The sequence below is a fragment of the Cavia porcellus genome, unplaced genomic scaffold, assembly GCF_034190915.1.
Source record: "Cavia porcellus strain 051 isolate PalLab524CR breed Dunkin Hartley unplaced genomic scaffold, mCavPor4.1 scaffold_10, whole genome shotgun sequence".
Lineage (NCBI taxonomy): Eukaryota > Metazoa > Chordata > Mammalia > Rodentia > Caviidae > Cavia > Cavia porcellus.
The window spans coordinates 28,310,748-28,331,741 of NW_026947493.1; the positions used below are offsets into that span (position 1 = coordinate 28,310,748).

General features: G+C 41.8%; 2 pseudogenes; one reads left to right on the forward strand and one right to left on the reverse strand.

Moving 5' to 3' along the window:
• LOC134477862 (receptor-type tyrosine-protein phosphatase gamma-like) overlaps positions 1–20,200 on the reverse strand; it is an 85,610-nt pseudogene extending 65,410 nt beyond the window's left edge.
• On the forward strand, positions 889–10,494 carry LOC106025785 (krev interaction trapped protein 1-like; annotated as a pseudogene).
• Positions 20,201–20,994: the final 794 nt, after the last annotated feature.

A 20,994-nucleotide genomic window follows, 5' to 3' on the forward strand; every position in this document is an offset into this window, starting at 1 on the left:
CATATGGAAACACTGTATCATCTCCTTAGTGTAAGAAACTGCTGAAAAGGAAGGAAAAAAAAAAACTGGGATAGGGGTAAGGAGAAAAGAAAGAAGAAAAAAGAATAAGTGTCTTAGCTAATACAACCATATATATAATATATATATGGTATATTATTGGTATTAATATATATAACTATATATATGGTATTAATATATATTAACTAAGATGGTATTACTAATTTCTATTACTTCATTGAAAAGAACTCTTTGTGCTTATACCATTTGATCAGTTTTACATGCTGATTATCTTGTAATCTGAGCAAGTGCTGTGAAGACAACAATATGCAATATATCAACTACTGTTAATTTCTTATTATCTTGTTCTGAAACTCTGTATCTTTGTTTTATATATATATTTTTTTCTTTTAAAAAAATTACTAAAGAGTTTTAGTAAGTGTGGTTGTCACCTGGAATCCCAGAATTCAGAAGGCTGAAGCAGGCAAGGAGTCACACCTTTAGGCCGAGACCTGGCAACTTAGTGGCCTAGTAAAATGCTGCCACAATATTTAAAAATTGTAAAGTACTAAAAATGTTCAAGGAAGACTGGGATTAAGGTGGCAGAGCAGTAAGCAGCAGAAAAATAGCCTCTCTGAGAGTTGCCATCCAGATGCTGGAATATAGCAATGTGAGGAAGACAAGAAGGGAAGTGGGTCCCAGGGACCCAGGAAGAATCTGAAGCACGAATAGATGCTCAGAGAGTGAAGAGAGAAACTTCAATGAAAGAACTTCATTGAGGTAGCTGGTGGTACCTTCTCTCTGATATGGGATTCACTGAGCAAGAGGAGTGGTTCAAACCTGTAGACAGGCAGTGACTGACTGCTATTGACCCTGGAGACCTCTGCAGAGATGCAGCAGCAGATGGGAGCAGTGCATGTGAAGGTTCTGCAGTGGCTGGCAGTGAGTGCTGAGGGCTTAGTCCTCCTGTGGGAGACAGCGATTGGCCTGGAGCCATGTTGGAGATGGGCTGGCTAAGCTCAGAACACAAAACTGCTGTTGGCTCCATCTAGCAGCTCGCAGCTGGGCTCAGACCTGTGGAAGTTGCTTGGATGGGGGCCAGCAAGTGCAGGCCTACTGAGAATATCAACTACTTTGCCAAAAAGTTACTTCTGGTTTGCTGGGGGTAGATTGGCAAGGATCAGGACTCTGTTTCCACATGTCATCTACTAGTGAAACCAGAGAAAACCCTGGAAATGGACTTTTTTTTTTCCTCTCATGGTGGTAGTTTTTGATTTTTGCTTTTTCTTTTTTTTTTCTTTCTTTGTCCTTCATTGTTTGAACTTTTCATACGTGATTGTGACTGCCCTTCCTAACCTCTTTGCAGTTCTAGTTCTATTCTGTTCTTCCTTTTACACTTCCATTTCTCTTTTCCTCCAGTCTTTTGCACCAGTTTCCCAAAGTTGGTATGATTGTTTTTGTTCTCCAACCTTACTTCTAATCTTGTCCTCTCCTTCTGCCTCTCTAGTTTCTCATTAATCCATTTTAAATTTTAGCACCTGAGAGCTTAAAGTAACATTAAGGACTTGTATACTACATAAAATTTCCTGGTTTATTTTAGATTTTTTTTTATATAACTACAAATCTAATTCATGTGGTTAAAAGTGGCAAATTAAGGGTTAGCTCAGTTTGTCACTTTCCTGGCTGTGTCTGATGCTACTGGTACCACTATAGCCAAAAGTGATATTCTAAACAGCTGTTGGTCCTCATATTCCATGACTGAGATTGACTAAAGGTCACAGAAAATACTCTGGTAAAATGCCAAAGAAGCAGAGACTGGGCCAAACAAGCAACAACTTCTCATCTCCCATAAATTGAAGAGGCAAGATCTTCCAACAGACTCAAAACCCAAAATCCAGCTACACTTGGAAAATAACTCAGAGAAGTAGTCATTACCTAAGAGTCCTAAATAGTAACAATAAAGCAACCCATCATAGGCAATTTACAAGCGTCCTGCCAGGAATTAAACTTAAAAAAAAAAAAAGAGAGAGAGAAGATGTTTACACTGTTTACACAAAGTCCAATCCAGACAGCCAGTTCACCAAAGGCAAATATGGGAGGCAACGAGGTGGGACAATCTGAAAGGTTCCCACCAGGCCTCTCTGAAGTGGTAACAATAAAGCAACTGAATGGGACACTGAAAAAATCAAATCAGAAATAATCTCTCAGATAACTACACAGATAGTACCCAAAATAAAGAACATGCATAGTGACACTAGCATACATACAGACCGAAACAAAAAAAAAGATGTGCTTAAGAAAATTATTAATTTATTATTTAATTATTAAGCCATGGATGCTCAGTATAGGAAAGAAATGGAATCCATTAGGCAGATTCAAGCAGATATCCAGGACATAAAAATTAAATTGAAAGTATTTGAAGCAGATTAGGCCAACACAAAGGCAGGATCTCAGATAATCAAAGACAAGCTTGCAGCTAGCAACCAGGAAAAGAAAGATTTCTCAAAAATAGCTAGGGAATATGAGAAATTGATCCAGAAGCTGCTAGGTAACACAAAGAAAAATAACTTCAGGTGGATTGAAGTAAATGAAAAAGCAGGAGATACTACAAATTTTATATATATATATAATTTTTTTTTATCAGTACTGGGGATTGAACTCATGACCGCCTGTTTGCAAGACAGGTGCTTATGCCACTGAGCTAAATCCCCAACCCCAACGAATTATATTGTTAAAAAAAAAAACTGTATATAGACCTAATGGCAGAAAACGTTCCCAGTAGAGAAAAAGAATTTGATATACAATAAGTGAGACATACCGAAATCCAATTTGCCATGATCAAAAAAAATGTACAGCCAGGCATATCATAGGTCAGATTCCAGAAATTCAAAACGAGAATACAATCTTAAAAGCTGTTAGGGAAAAGAAAGAAATAACCTCTAAAAGAAAGCCCATCAGAATCACAGCTAAGGTTTAAGCACAAACTCTCAAGTCAAGGAGAGCTTAGAATGAAGTATTCCAAGACCTAAAGGAAAACACCCTTCAAACCGATGTACCCTGCAAAATTATCTTTCAAAACTGATGGAGAAACAAGATACTTCCATGACAAAGAACATCGAAGGAAAGTTATAACCACCAAACCAGCACTCCAAAATGTTTTCAAGGACACTTTAGAAGGAGATAATAAAGACTACAGGTCCATGTATCTCAACAGAAAGAATCTACCAGGCAAGGCAAACAATTAGAGGGAGGGGGAAAAAGGGAGAAGCCAACAACTGGAAAATAACATGACAAGGATAAGTTAACACAAATCAATCATAACCATCAATGTTAATGGTCTCAATTCACCAATAAAAGACACAGATTGGCAGAATGGATCAAGAAGCAAGATCCAACAATATGCTGCATACAAGAAACACATTTAATTCAAAAAGAAATACACTGACTGAAAGTAAAAGGATAGAAAACAATACTCCATGTGACAGGAACTAAGAAAAAAAGCAGGGGTAGCTATTCTGTTTACACACAAAATGAACTGCAAACCAAGACTGATTGATTAAGATCACTACATCCTTACAAAGGGAACAATCCAAGAGAAAGGGACAACAATCATAAATATATATGTAACAAACACCCGTGCACAAACTACATAAATAAAACAGTAATTGACATGAAAAAGCAAATAAGCCCTAATACAATCGTATTGGGGGATCTCAATACCCCACTATCACAAAAAGACAGACCAACTAGACAAAAAAAAAAAAAAATCAACAATGAAATATTAGAGCTGAACCAAATATTTGAGCAAATGGACTTAGATATCAGACTGTTCTACCTCACAACATCAAAATACACACTTTTCTCACCTGCACATGGGATGTTCTCCAAAACAGAACAGGCATAAGCAAATGCAAAGGAACTGAAATTATCCCATACATACTATCAGATCATAGTGCAATGAAATTGCAACATGGTAATTAAATAGCACCCTCCTGAACAACCGAAGACCTGAGTCACAGATTATACTAACAAAGAAATTAGACAGTTTTTAAAGTTGAGACAATACAACATGACAATATGACAAATGACAATACAACATACCAGAACTTATGGGACCCAATGAAAGAATTCCTAAGAGGAAAATTTGTAACACTGTTATGGATTAAGAACTGGTGGTCAACTTAACACCAGTTGGATTACATCAGCATGGCACTGAGTGAAGACGCTCCACCTGAGGAAAGTTGCCAGGATAAATATGTGGAGAAGGGAGGTGTTGGGGCGTTGAGGCGTTAATGTGTTGTTGTATGGAAGCATTGTGGGTTCTCCTACATGTTGCTGTTTGAGCTGTTGGTTCTCCTGGAGAAGCTTTGGTCCTCACATTGAGCATTGCTTCCTGGCTCCGGAGGGGAAGATGTGTGCTGCTTGGTCTCCAGGATGGGCTCGTCACACTGGCTTCCTGACATGCACTCGATTATGCTTGTTGGAGCTCGGGGGCTCCATGTTGCTGAGGATGGCTGTGGTGTCTTTCAGGACAGCACTGGTCTTTGTTGTGTGACTTCTCGGCTCCAGTGTAGAACCCTCATCTCACCAGCACAGCTCCTTCATCCCACTGGCATGGACTTTCTGGCTTCCACCACTGACCTTTGGGCCTTTCTGGCACGGATCCATAAAAGAGACTGGGATGAGTCCTTCCTGTGGGCTCTGGACCTCCAGTTGGACTTGTGGGAGGCATTGTCACGAGCTCTGGGTTTTTATCTGGACTCATGTGGGACACTGAGGTGAGATTTAGGCCCTTGACTAAATATTTATGTCTTTGGTGTTGTGGATACATTTCCTGTACTTTCCTGTGTTAACTCCCGGTGACCATTATAAAAATAATATTATAAACTCCATGTCCTGATTCTAATTGTTCTCTGCACAACCCCTAACTACAACAAATAGTAAATACCATATCAGGAAAACAGAACAAACACATATAAACAACTTAATGATGAAAAATAAACTTCTAGTAAAAGAAGAGCTGGCTAAAAACAAGCTTATATGAGGGAAGCAATTATAAAGATTAGAGGAGAAACTAACACATCAGAGATTTAAAAAATCAATACAAAGAATCAGTGGTTCAAAGAGTTAGTTCTTTGAAAGATTAAATAAAACTGACAAATTCTTATCCAACCTTATCAAAAAAGAGGAAAGACTCTAATCCACACAATTAGAAATGAGAAGGGTGGGGCTGGAGATTTAGCTCAGCGCCATAAGCGCCTGCCTTGCAAGCAGGCAGTCATGAGTTTGATCCCTGGTGCCGATAAAAAGAAAAAAGACAAAAAAAAAAAAAAAAAGAAAAAGAAACAAATGAGAAGGGTAAAATCACAATGAGTCCTGTAGAAATCCAAAAGATCATCTATATCTATTTTGAAAACTTATATTTGAATAAGATGAAAGATACAGAAGAAATGAACATATTCCTAGATACATATGAATTACCAAAGCTGAATCATGAAGATATAAAAATCCTAAATAAACTAATATCATTCAATGAAATTAAAGAAACCTACCAATTAAAAAAAAATCCCAGATCCTGAAAGATTCCTTGCTGAATTCTACAAGAAATTTAGACAAGAACTATGCCACTACCTCATGAAATTAAAAGAGAAGCAATATTCCCAAATTCATTCCTGGAAGAAAGCATCACCTTGATACCAACATCAGAGAAGAGCCCAAGTAAGAAAGAAAATTACAAGTGAATTTCCCTAAAGATCATAGACACAAAAATCCTCAGTAAGACACTGGCAAACAGAATGTGACAAATCACCACAATCAAATAAGATTCATCCCAGGAATGCAGGGATGGTTCAACATACACAAATCAAAAAGTGTAATACATCATATTAATAGAGCCAAGGACAGAAACTATATAATCATCTAGCCAGATGCAGAAAAAGATTTTTACAAAGTCCAGCACCCATTCATGATAAAAACTCTACAGAAAATTGGATGTTCTTTATCCCAATCTGATAAAAGCCATCTATGACAAAACAACAGCCAACATTATATTAAATGGACAAAACCTGTATACTATTTCTGTAAAACCAGAAACAACAAGAGGACATCAACTGTCCTCACTCTTATTTGACAGTCCTGGAAACTTAAGCCAGCGCAGTTAGCTAAGTGAAAAAAAATAAAAGAAGAAAGATAGGAAAGGAAAGAGTTAAATTATTATTCTTTGCAAACAACAAGATACTCTACATAGAATATTTTAAAAAACTTCACTAAAAAATTGGTAGACTTAATAAACAAATTCAGCAACATAGCTGGATACAAAGTCAACACTCAAACATCAATAGCATTTCTGTACATGAATAACAAACTCAAGCATGAGAAATGGAGGAAACACCACCTTTCACAATAGCATTCAAAAAATGAAATACATAGAAATCAATCTAATCAAGGATGTAAAAGACCTCTACATTGAAAACTACAACACTCTGAAAAAGGAGATTGAAGAGGATATTACAAAATGGAAAGACATCCCTTGTTCTTGGGTAGGAAGAACCAATACAGTGAAAATGGCCATACTTCTGAAACTCATATACAGATTTAACACAATTCCAATCAAAATTCCAGTAGCATATCTCACAGAATTAGAGAAAACAATCCTAAAGTTTATAACCAGAAGAGACCTAGAATAGCAAAGGCCACCCTGGGCAAAAAAGGCAAGACAGGGAGCATCACAATCCCTGACTTGAAATTACACTATAAAGCTAATGTGATAAAAACAATGGTACTGCCAACACACACACACACACACACACACACACACACACACACACAACACTCCACAAAACCAGACCCAAAGATCAATGGAACAGATTAGAAGATGCAGAAACAACTCCAGACACACTATGCCACCTTTATCTTTGACAAGGGTGCCAAACACATTCACTGGAAGAAAGATACACTCTTTAATAAATGATGCTGAAAAAACTGGCTCCGCACACCCAAAGATTAAAGTTGGAGCCATATCTTCACTGTGTACTAAATTAAATTCAGAATGGATCAAAGATTTAAATATTAAAGGAGAAACATTAAATCTGCTGGAAGATAGAATAGGCAAAACTCTTGAAGACACTGATATAGTCACAGACTTTAAGAACAAAACCCTGATCACACAGAAATCATCACAAATAATAACAACTGGGATCTAATCGTATGAAAAGCTTCTGCACAGCAGGAAAAAAACAGAGTGAAGACACAATGCACAATATGGGAGAAAATGTTTGTTAATTGTTCTTCAGACATAGGATTTCGAGAGCATATAAAGAACTAAAAAAAAACCCTCAGATCTTCAAAATGTAAAACCCAATCCAATAAGGGGCATCTGACATGAATACACATTTCTCAGACGAACAAATACAATATAATATATGAAAAAAAAAAGTTTAACATCACTGCTCATTCTAGAGATGCAAATAAAAACAACACTGAGATTCCATCTCACCCCAGAAAGAATGTCTATCATTAATAAATCAACCAATAACAAATGCTGGAGGGGCTGTAAGGAAAAAGGAAACATTCTCCACTGCTGGTAGAATGTAGACTGGAGCAATCACTCTGAGATTCAGTGTGAAGATTCCTCAAAAAAATAGGATTGGCAGTTCGATTTGATCCAGTTATTCCCCTTCAGGTATCTTCCCAGAGGAATTAAAAACATCCTACCATAGAGTTTCCCCGCCTGGGTAGTGGCGGGAGAGAGAGCAGAGGCCTGAATACTTGGAAGCCCATACTTTCTGGAGAATATGAAGAATAAATGATGCTGAGTCATGAGGAAAGAGAAGGACAGTAAAGAACTAAGGTACCTGGGGTTCTCCAATTGCAGAAAACAAGAGCTCTCTGGGCTCTGGGTGCAGAGCGTTGTGGAGCACGCTGCCATCTGGAGGTGATTGGGCTTCTTGCCACAGGAAATTGAGCAGGGCAGCTCTGCCTAGCGCCAGAAGAAGGAATGACAATGCTGACCACTCCAGCCCCAGATGACCCTCTCAGCCTGTAAGGTGTAGTGGCCCTGGAAACAGTCAGCTGCCTGCGTGGGTGAGACTGCTTGATTGCCTTCGTGGGAAAGAGGAGACGGACAAGCTCCAGACTGGCACGAGAGAAAAATGGGTGGGAGACTGAATCGTCTCCACCTCTAGTTTCTCAAGCAATAGGAAATTCAAAAAACAAAACATTCATATGTTGCTGTTATTCGTCCAAAGAATACTGCCAGTCTCAATTCTTGGGAATACAGAGCTAAGTCATGAAATTTTATTGCGTGAAATTCCCATTGAAGGACAGAAAAAAAAAAAAAAGAAAGAAAGTTTTTGTTGGAAACTAAACTTCAAGGTAACAATGAAATAACACAAGGCATAGTGGATTATGTGGTAGAAACCACCAAACCAATTTCTCCTGCAAACCAGGGTATTAGAGGGAAACAAATGGTATTAATGAAGGAATTTCCCCTGGAAGGAGAGAAGATAGGCAGAGAAGCAGCATTATTTATTGTTCCATCAGTTGTCAAAGATAATACTAAACATATATATACACCAGGATTCCCAATCTTTTACTGCTTACAAGATATTATGCGAGTTTATAGTGAATCCAGTACTCATTCTGCAACACTTACAACAAGGATTTTAATAGCCTTGGATATGTGGCTAGGTGAATGCCAAGCACAATCTCAGTTTATTCCAGCTTTGTTTTAACCTTCTCTTGAGCAGATGAAAACTAATGTCATAAACCCTGCATATGCTTCTGAATCAGGTCAAACAGCAAACTCACTATATATGAGCTATAGTGCACTAGAAATAAAGAATAAAATGCTAGCCCTAGAGAAAGCAGATACCTGTATTTATAACCCTGTGTTTGGGTCAGACCTTCAGTATACAAATTGGGTAGATAAAGTGGTATTAAACCCATACTTTGGTCTAGGAGCCCCAGACTACTCAAAATTCCCAATTCTCAAACAGGAAAAATGGCAGAGAAGCATGAGCAGTGTCACAGAAAACGAAGAACAACAATGGGTAGATAATTTTTCTCTCCATCAAAGTGCCTGTGAAGGAGATTCAGAATTACTAAGTCATCTTGTCAATTTTCAGTCAACCAATTAGATAGTGACCACTGGGTGACTATTCATTATGTATGCTGGTATAGAAAAGTTGAGGCCACTTGCATATTAATAGAGAAAGGAAAGTGCAATCCAAACCTTTTAAATGGACAACTGAGTTCTCCTCTGCATTTTGCTGCTATGTTGAAATAGTACAGGTTCTTCTAAGCCACCCAGAAATTGACTGACAGATAACAGACCAACAAGGAAGATCTCCACTAAACATTTGTGAAGAAAACAAACAAAGTCACTGGGAAGAAGCAGCAAAGTTGAAGAAGGGGGCCATCAACAAACCATATAAAACGGTACAAATATATAGAATGGATGGGTCATACCGTTCTGTTGAACTGAAGCATGGAAATAAAACCACAGTACAGCAGATAACGAAAGGCATGCGTGTCAAGAAACTCAGCATGATTTCACTATTTGGATTTGTTCAGAAAACCTTAGCCTTCAGCTTTAGCCTTATCATAAACCTTTGCAACATGTTTATGACTGGCCAGGAAACCTTTGCAAAATGTTCATGACTGGCCAGAAATACTTGCTGAATTGACTAATTTGGATCCCCAAAGAGAAAAACCACAGCTTTCCTAAGTAGAGATGTGAGACTTCCTTTGGAAATTGAAAAAAAGATTGAAGAACCCTAGCTATTCTTATTGTGTTAAATGAAGCCAGATATAATTTACTAAAGGGCTTTTACACAGCTCCTGATGCTAAGCTGATAACATTGGCAAGTCTATTTTTGCAAATAGTTTATGCAAATTATGAAAGTAAGAAAGACAAGCAAGGTTTTCTAAATGAAGAAAATCTAAAGTTCATTGTACCTATTACCAAACTGAAAAGTAAAGCACCTCACTAGACAAATCGAATACTTTGTGAATACAAGAATCTTAGTACAAATGAGGGCATCAGTAAATAAATGCACCACCTACAGCACATGTTCTTACAGAATTGTTGGGAAATTCCTACATATGGAGCAGCTTTCTTCACTGGATAGATGTTTACAAAGGCAAGCCTCAACAATCCTAAAGTCATCCCTGTGTAAGTAGGAGTGAACATAAAAGGACTTCATCTTCTCAATATGGAAACTAAGGCTTTACTTATCAGTCTTAAATATGGCTGTTTTATGTGGCAGCTGGGAGATGCTGATACTTGTTTTCAGATCCACAGTATAGAAAATAAAATGAGCTTTATAGTACACACAAAACAGGCTGGTCTCGCGGCAAAACTGTTGATGAAGCTAAATGGACAGTTAATGCAAACTTACAGGAATACCTCAAAGGAAAATAACTGATACTCAAGCCACCACCATTTTGTAATGCAGTTTTTTCTGTGAAAGACTTCCTAAAATACTACTTTTAACAACACAGTGTCATGTAATATATGTGTGTACTGTAACACTGTACAGAATTTGTACTTACGTTTGGTGTGTAATATGCTAAGTAGTTTTATATGATATCTTCGTAAGCTATTCTGATTTTTAGAGAAACAACAAATATAGATTAATAGTCTATATACTAGACAAAATAGTTAGCTGTATAAAAAGTTATTTTTGGTAAATAGTGAAGAATTTGGATTGGAATGTGTTGAAATTAAAATGTAGCTTTGGTAAAATTTATTTTGACAAATACTGAAAATCAATGTGATTTGAATAAAAAAATGTATTTTCTACTTGAAAAAACAAAACAAAAACATCATACCACTGTAACATATGTGCACTCAAGTTTAACAGCAAGAGAATTTATAATAGCTAGAACTTGGAAATAACCTAAATGCATGCAACTTTAGACTATACTCATAAGTGAAATAAATCAAAAATACATGTGTAAATCTCGTATTCTCTCTCTAGTGTGAAAAGCTGAAAAACACATGATTTTGTGTGTATATATATATATATTTACATATACATGAAAATACACATGTATATATAAGTGTATACAAATATACACGTACACATATACATTTATATATATATGTAAGAGATAGTTAAGGCAGTTATACTACTAATTTCTCTGAGTTCACTGAAGAGAAAGATTTGTGCTAACATTGTTTAGACAATTAAATATACATATCTTATACTCAGTAATTGATTTGAATGTAACATTATACAATGTAGTAATCATTGGGACCCTCTAATGAGTATGTTTTCAAATTTTGCTTTATTTTCTCTTTAAAATAAAAAAAACTAAATAAACTAATTAATTTATAAAAATTTTTAAAGAAAGGGACAGTGAAACACAAGGACACACAGGGCTGAGTGTCCAAGCTGCACCCTCATGAAGCTGCTCCTCCTCAGGCAGGCATTACCCACAGTCCCCAACCCAAAGCACCAGGGAACCACGCAGTGGCGCACACAGTATGATCCACCTCCCATCCCAGCTGTTAGAGGATGCTCCCAGGAGCAAACATACCATCTGGTGTGTACTGCTCCCCATGGATGTGAAGGGCACTGGATAGGGCTACTAGAAAGCTGCAAGCCAGCCAGCCAAGACTCTGACTCACAGAACTCCTTGAGAACTCAATTTCCCATGAACGGTCCAGCAAAGGACTTCTGAGGTCTTGCAGGGCTTGCTTCCTTCCATGATGGCAGGAGCTCCGAGGAACAGCTCTACGTGCTAAGAAGCAAGAGCATACCAGCAGGCTAGGCCCTGACACTGATGCGAACTACAAACTCCACAGACTGCACAGACTGTACTGGCTGAGCCCCTCCCTCCCTTCCCTGTAATTAGTTTTAAATTGTGGCCTAAAGGCCAGTATGTAAACAACAGTTGACATAAAAAGCTGCATCGGAAGCTTCATTAGAAATGCTGAAGGCCAACAGACAAGGCTTGAGTTTCCACATGGCAAACAGCATGATGGCACCAGGTAGCACTCGCCATACCTATAGGGAGCCCCACCCACCTGCCACCGCCCTCACTGCTGGAGAACATATGATGTTCAGATATGCACACATCATCCATGACTTCTCCTGTAAATGTTTAGTGAGCCAGTGTCTCTGCAAAAAGGTACTGCCACTCAATAACCTAGCAGAACTCCAACCCTAAGACTTCCTTCCTTTCACTTCTCTTTCCTTTTTTTACCCTTCTTCATCTTTCTTTCCTATCCATGTGTCCAACTATCCATCATTCCACACATGCATCCATCCATTCATCCACCATCAGTACTGGGGATCTAGTCCAGGGATGCTATATGACTGAGCTACATCCTCTAACCTTCAAAAACAAATTAAAAAAAAAAAAACTGACACAGGGTCTTGCTAAAGTGCATGGGTGAGATTTAAAGTTGTGATCCTTCTGCCTCAGGCTCCCTTGGTGCTGAGATACAGGTGTATGTTATGATTCCTGGGTTCTTTGTGTATTTCTGAAGCGATTTCTACTAATTAAAATCAACTATACTGCTGATCTGGCCTATATAACACGGTCCATTCGGTTACCCATGAAACCTCCACACTCCTCCCCACAAGGATGGAGGCGCAAACCATGTCTGTTCAATGTCAGGAGCCAGTCAGTCAGCTAGGATCCAGCTACGGAGCTTCAGAACCATCTCCACAGGAAGCATGGGACAAAAATGCCAAGCAGCCCTCTCCAAACACTGGGGGAGGAGGCTGGGAAGGCTCAGCCACCTCCCTGAGGCCACTCCTCCTCCTCCCAGTTTCCACTGCAAAGTCTAGCATCCTCTGAGTAATGTACTTCCATTCTGCTTTTTTAAAAATCTTTAAAAAAAAGAAAAACAGTTTTCAGTGGCATATGTCATCACTGAATTAATGCTGTTTGCCTTTTCCTGGCTTGGCTCTCATCCCAGTAGAAGCAAATAAGAACAGAGCACAATGTACTATAAATGCTACATTCAGCTATACATGACATGGACTGAGTCGAAAGGCTTCATGCCCCACCATACAGACTCAGCCTGGCTGCGGGACAAAACCTCCACATCATCCACACCCAACTATACCTGACCTGAAAGGGCACTGTCAGAGTTGTGGAAAGCAGAGAGACTGAAGGATGCTTGCACACCACACATTTATAGTTTCGTTGATCCCAGAAAACTTCACTACTCATTAATAGTGATCCACTGTAATTCAGAAAGGTTTTTGTCTCCTCCATTTGTCATTAAAACACACCTCAAATGCACCAGTTTCAACATTTCTGAAAACGCAGTTTGGTGTTAAGTATATTTATATTAGTGAGCAAACAATCTTGAGAACTTTTTCATCTCACAGAATTGAAACTTGGCACTCATTAAATCAGTAGCCTTCACCCTCCTCGGCCAGCCGCTGGTAACGACTCTACTGTCTGTTTCTACAGCTTGCCCTTATCACAGTACCTTCTATAAGGTACAGCCAGACAGTATCCATGATTTTGTGACTGGCCTGTCTCATGGAATCGTCAGGGTTCACCCACATGGAAGCATAAGACAGTATTTTTTTTCAGGTCCCAATTCGATACCACTGCATATATAAATCAATTTTTCTTGATCTGCTAATTCGATGATGGGCACCTGAGCGACCTCAATCTGTCGGCTGCTATGTGAATGGCTGTGAAACATCTCTGAGACCCTGCTGTCAGTCCTTTTGGGTGTGTATCCAGAGGAAGAGCTGCTGCATCATGTGACAGCTGTAGTTTTAAGTTTCTGAGGAATAGCTCTACTGTTCTCCCAGCAGTGGCACCCTTTTACATTCCTATGCACTGAGGGTCCATCTGTCCACAATTTTTTCCAACAGTGATGTTGTTTTCTGTTATTGTGAATGGAAGCCATTTCCAAAAGTGTCATACGATAAGGTGGACTGCTTTTCTTTCACTCAGGGCCACAAGATTTCCTTTTTATTTCTCTGGGGGCACTGAGGTCAATCAAACGACAGTTACAGAGAAAAAGACTGCTCATTCGTCACACATACATGCACGCTCTGCAACAGGACTAGCTCTGTACTCCACATTTGTGTGAGCAGGACCAGGGCAACAACCATCACCTTTTACCAGTGTTCACTGTGAACAAGCCTACCATACCACTTCACTCACACCTGCACCATCACACCATCACCATCACCATCAAGTTGATGTTGGGAAACTGAATAGTTTCTCGTGTAATTCCAAGCCTCGTGAATACAGCTAGTGCCAACTTCTACCACCATCAGCACCTGGTGCAAAATCGTGCATTTCGAAACTCAGGGTTGAAGCACACACTGGCATCACTCATACCACCTAAAAGATGTCCCGCTGTCCCACTCAGAAATTACCTGGGGTGGGTAAGGACCCAGATACTTTCTGGGAGGAAACAAAACCATATCCTGTAACCAAACCCCACCTTGAGCATGCCCTGAGCTGGTACTAAACATCATGCCTCACCCAAGAGGACCGTAGTTCAGAGCACAGGCAAGCAGAATTACACAGAAACATCTCCAAGAATGGGGCCTGACCAGCACAGCCTGCCTTGGCTGAGAACTAGTTCCTGCAGTCCCACTTGGGTGGTAACTACAAGTGGAAACTGGCATGGCCTCTCCCAAGCACATTCTACTGTCTCCAACCACCAGGCAGCTGACTCTTGCACTCATCATCTCTGCCCTGTCTCCACGAACTTGCAGCCATTGTTTTTCTTGGCACTAGTCAGTTTACTTTTTCCTCAAGTAAGCTTCTATCTAAAGAATTGATGTTAATTCCACGAGCCAGGTTTTCCTAACTGTGGCACTCTGCCATTTTGGACAGCTCCCTATTCTGGAGTAACCTGTTCAACTGCTTGCCATTCACCAGTACACTGCCCTGCACTTAGCGCCAAGGCCACCCTACCCCAGCTGTGAGGGTCAGAAGAGCTCCCAGATACTGCATGTGTACCTGAGAGGAAGGACAAAAGTCTCCCAACAGAGATCCTCTGCTTTGCAGAGGTGTACATTAAAATACACATGGACATTGTGCCATTCACTCGGGAACAAGCACCATGGCCAAGGGGCCCAAAAGCAAGTGTGTCGTGTTGTCAGCGCACTCTTGGGCTCTGTCTTGTGCATGCCATGCGTCCTGAGCCCGTTTCCTCTCTGCTACGACAGCACAACTTTCAAAGGAGTGCTGCAAGAGAATAACGGCAGCAGGGCCAGCTCAGAGGCAAACTGAGGACACCGCTGTTTCAATCCCAAGTGCTTTGTGGTTCGGCCCTGAGAGTTTGAGGCTTCTCAGGAGGCACTGAGTCTCCTCAGAGCACAGAGCACCTAGGGGTCTGCACAGTTCGGTATATGCTCGGCTCTGTCTATGCCACACAGAAGCTAGCCCCAGACTACATGTGCCCTGTAGACTGCACTTCACTGAGTCCTGACCCCACTGTCCCTCACCACCCTGCTCATGTTGGAGCCAGAAGCCACACACTCCGAAGCCTTCAGTGAATGTGTATGTGTATTAGTGGGGTTTCGGAGTAAGAATCAACCTGAGGGAGAAATGTTTTCATTAACATGTAGGAAGAAAAAACAAGATGTAAAATTTAAAAGGAGACAGCGAGCAGATGCTAGGAAAGCTTTGGTGATACTGGGCACGTGCACATGGGAAGATGTCCACAACCTTGGGACAGGCAACCAGACCAATTGCTGGCAGCTCCAGCAATCACACCCAAATTAAATAGTAAATGCTGGTGACCACACCTGATCCAGGGATATGTATTTACTCTGACCACATTAAAAAAAAAAAAAAAAGAATGTTAAGGTATGCAGTCACTTAAACATTAGAGGATCCTGATGAAACACTGTCTCAAAAAAAAAAAAAAAAAAAACATGAAAAGCAGGGAATTCTGCACATACACTTGCATTTCTGTTTCTGTGCTATAACTTCCACAGTAATAACTGGGCAGGACTGAAGGAGGAAAGCCGGGTGCCCACTGCTGCCTAATAATGTTCACACCAGGTCCTTTCCTCTGGTTTCTGATGGATCCGGGTTTTCTCTCCTCTGGGGCAGTATTCCTGTTTTCTTCTCACTAGGCCACAGCACTAATGGTACTATGTTTATCACTCAAAAAGCACTTCTCAAATGGTAAAGGAATTTTATCAATGTTTTTGGAGTCAATGTAAAATGTTGATCATTTTAAACACTGGAACTTTTTCCAAAGAGCCAAATGTTGATTCAAATCCTTTTCCATAAATGTGAAAAGAAATCTGAAACATTTAAGCAGGTACACATCTTGAAAAATAAATCACCACTAACAATAAAATGGTAAATATTTCATTTAAAACAAAGAACACTAAGAACACTCATGACGGTTATTTCATTTAAAATAAAGAATATCAAGCTGGAAGAGGCAGATGAGGGACAGGATAAGCTGGACAAACTGCAGTGAGAGCTCGGGCAGCAGGACTGATGTGGGTTTGCTTATCTGGTGCTCAAGTTACTTGCATCCATTCATAATCAAAAGGAAAACACATCTACCTGCTTAAGAAGAAAGACTGGCCAATAAATACCAAGTCTTGGACCAGACCAGGTCCCCTGTCTCAATCTGTAAACAGTTTGTTGGTTTCTAAGCATGTTTACTCTTTTCAGTCTTAGGTAGGTGTGCCTTTGTGCTGGATGCCAGAAGTGAGGCCTGCAAAACTGGAAAGATTTGCTATCCTCTTTGCTGAAAAACTTTGCAGACTTCTGGCTAAAATAATTCCACTACCACTTTCAAATCTAAACTTTGACATCTGAAGCAAGAGCCCCTGGCTTTCAGAAGAAGAGGACCTTGCAAGTGGGGCTGAATGTGGGGATGCCCTGGTTCATGATGGCAAAGACGGACAGGTGTTCCTGCAGGTTGATTTCAGGCCACTCGAGTTATGCATTTTAATTTCCTCAGGGTCTCCTTATCCTTGCCAAAGCTACGATGTGGCATTTGGACTCCCGACAGTCCGTCCTTCCTGTCACCAACAAGAAGGGTGAGTATTCACAACACTCTCTGCCTTGACTAAAGGAGCTCCTGTCCTCTTCACTGTACAGCTGAGATGAGGACCCTGAGCAAGGCTGGCCCAAGGACCAGGAGTGATTGGGGCACCAGGCTTCCTGAGCTATCTGATTCCAAAAGCCTCTCTTGACAAGGCTGCCAGACATTGTCTGACACCCCATTCCTGAAGATGGCTGTCCCCACTGCTTCTTCTCCGGTCTCCCTGGGTCTGCAGTCTGACTTCAGTAGCAGTAACTCTCTGCCATGTTACTGGAACAGTCGGGGACCTCACCCCCCTGCAGCTTCTCCAACTGTGCACGCTCCCAACCCACACTCCAACAGCCACATTTTCCAGGCGTGTGGGCAAAGGAATGTCGGATGAGCAGGCTGAGAACGTAAGAGCCCTAAGTCCAAATGTCAGACAGAGCAGGACGGAAAATCAATTCCAAGTCTACCTGTGATCTTCAGAGAACATACACAACAGCCTCCTAAACGGGTTTCTGTGTCCACTTCCCCTCCCTTAAACATCTCCATGCAGAGGCCCAAGCAATCTTTCACAAAAGTGAATGGGATGAGTAACCTCTCCTGCTATGATCCACCACTGAACTCCCATTTCCAACAGAATCCAGTCCTCAGCATGGGCAACCAGCTCCTTCCTTATGTGAGCTCTGCCAGTCTCTAATCACATCCTTCCCTCTGCTCTGTGCTCCTTGGTCCTACTCCACAGGCCTCTTGGTAGCTCCCTAATGCATCCGGATTCTTCCCACACTAGGGTCTCTAATATGGCTGCTCCTGCAGCCTAGAGTACACTTCCTGATTCCCCACATGGAGGGTCCTCACTCCTTGGGTTTCAGATAACTTCCTGGGACACTCAGTGCTGCATGGACCCCACCTCCAACTCTACCTATTGTCACACATTTTAGAACCATGTTTACTGTGACATTCTCAAGTGTCCCCTCTAAAATACAAACCACCAGGGAATGGAGGTCCTTGCTGGTCTCTTTTCTATCTGCACTGTCTAACCCAGTGCCTGGGATACAACAGACCATTTATAGCACTTCTTTAATAGTCTCAAATAAGAAATTCGACTTTCTTAAAGTACGCTATGGACAAAAGTCCATGTCCACAGAGGAATAGCATCACAACTGCTCTCGTATTTCCTTCACTTGATTCCAGAGACAGCTACTGTGCATTCCTCCCCAAAACGGGGACAGTCTAAGCAACTTCTAAAGGAGAGGGGACCTCTACTTTAAAACACAATTCATACCAGCCGTAAGGGGAAAGTAATTCAAAACATGAAAATTTATTCTAGTTGTATCTTAACATACGAGATCTCAGCTTTAGATGAATTTTAATGTTTACAAGTGCAAAAGCAAATAAATATTTACCAGTTGCCTCTTTTTTTTGCACTCTTGTAACTGCACAACAGCTTAGATTAAAAAAAATTGTTGCTAAACATCTTGTAGTCTGGCAAAATGAAGAATTTATTAAGAAAACCCTTCCGAACAATAACAACCCTTCATGCTATAGCTTCCTATGGAAGCTATGAGGAAGGCTCATTAACATGTGGGCACAGGAGAAAGCAAAGGAAGTGCTGCCACCATGGCAGGAGCCATGGCTGAACCTGGCTTGGCTGCATCACTACCCTTGAGCCAGACAGATACACTGCTGAGAGCAGCACTGGCTCATGGCACTACACCTCCTGGGCTCAGACCATGCATTAACACTTGCTCTCTAAGACTGAATCCTTTCATTCTTTAGATGGCAGCGTGCATGCCACTTCCCCAGAGCAGACTTCCTGAGCTGAGGGTGGTCATCGCCCCCCTCACAGTCCTCTTCCAGAGCTTCCTGTTCATTTCTTCTACTGCCATTTCACCACTGAAAATGAGTCCGGTCGTTCTGGGATTCTGCCTTCTAACCACCTTTATGGCGTGCTCTGAGATGTTCCTGTGACCTAACTCTGCATGTGCAGTAGCCGGTCACTGTCTATCACCTGTCTGCTTCTGCGCCACTGTGAGGCAGGCCCCACCTCCCTGGCCCCATCCAGCCCAGGGTCCAGGATGTCAGGGGGGGTGCTGCATCACTGACCACAGACAGAGATCTGGATGAGCAAACTTCAGATGGGCGTCCTTTTAGTTCAGTTCCAAAAATGCTAACTGCTTTCTGAAACTTCAGCCCTTACCCCAAATTCTTTGTCCTCTGTTATTTTCTGCAGCAGTAGAGACTCAACCCAGGGTCACTGCCCTGGATGACATTCCCACTCCTCCCTTTCTTTCTCCTGGAACACGGTCTTTGTAAGCTACCCTGCTTAGGATACAACTTGCAATATTTCTGCCTCAGCCTCCCAGAGTGCTGTGGTTAACAGCTGTACAGTGGGCCCTGCTGTGCACTCTCAGAGGACAGGTCTATTTCTCTCAGCAGCACGGAATGTACAGCAGGGCAGCTCCACTTACCTGGGTTAACAGTGATGAATCTGCTGTCCTCGGGCTTCTTTGAGGGCATGCCTGTCCTCTGGACATCATTCCCTGCATACTGCTCTTCTGTGACGATGGGGTGCACTTGAGTGGAGGCGACCACGTCCGAGTCTGGATCTGCCTGGTCTGTGGGGGAGGCAGTGAGTTCCTGCTTGTCCCCAGATGTAGTCTGATTGCCGCCCTCCTCTGCAGTCCTGTTGGGGGACACAGGGGCTGGGGTGGGTGCGATGTGGTCACTCTCCTCAGTGGTGGCATGGTTCAGCCCGCTCTTTTTCTTCTTCTCAGAGTCCTTCTCCAGGTCCTCCTCATGCTCTCACTCACTATCCCCGCTCTCACTCTTCTCATCCTTGTCTACTTCCTCAGCACCCTCGCCGTCCTTGGTTGGAGCCGTGTCATCATCTGGCCCTGAGGACACCAAGGCCTCTGTGGTCGCCAGGACGGATGTGCCTTCCTGCCTGCTTGGTGGCTGAGGTGGCCATGGGGAGGCGTACGGGCCACATGGTGCTGGGGAAGGAGGAGATGCTGCTGCCGCAAACCCCAGGCCCACCAGGAATGTGTTAGTTACCATGGAGGCTACTGTGGCCTGCCTGCCGCTGGAGAAAGGTCCCATCCCTGTTGCCATGGAAACAAAGGAAAAACGGATGCCAGAGGATGTCCAGGTGGATGACCATGAGCTGATGGGTGCCATGCCTGTTGAAGAGGCAGGAGACACCATGGGCTGACAGGTCACCGAGGCAGAAGGACAAGGCAGAACAGTGTCAGTAGTTAGCACTGACAGCAGAGCCCTAGTCTGTTAAACCTTAGTGTTTTATTCATCTAAATCAAAGGGTCTCCTGAACTATCATGCAAAGTTTGACTGCTAGTGGCCAGCTCACACTGTAACAGTTTTATAATTACTTGAACACATTGTAACGCTTACCCAGTGTATCAAAACCAACCTTTTACTAATATCACTTAGTTGAGGCTAATAATCAAGAAAATAAAGTAAGCAGCAAATTACACTTAGCTTAAAGACTAACGACAAAGGAGTGGTAAACTGGTGATATGAAACCTTTTGCGGCTTGTGAGGGAGCTCGAGAGGCAGAGACTTAACTTTGATGTCCGCCATGGATACTTCTGGTGAAAAGCTAGCTCTGAACTCTTGTATTACCCACCCTGAAAGGACCCTGGAATCAGGCACCATCCTACCGACTTCAATGAGGCAGTGGAGGGACAGAGCAGGAGAGTTGGCCAGACAGCATCTGCAGCTGTGGGCCATGTGAGAGCTGCACTGTGATCACTGTGTGCTGCAGAGTCTCCGGGTTCATCCTGAGAGAGTCCGTGCCCAAGCAGATGATAAAACAGCAGGAGTAGCAGCAGCAGCAGCAGCAAGCATTCCTTTCACCAAGGGTCATGCGTATGCCACCACTGTCCCTGCTGTCATGGAAGCAGGAATGCATTGCCCCTTGTAAGGCAGAGAACACCGGGCGGCCAGGGAAGGTACAGAGGTAGCATTGTCTGTGTGCAGCC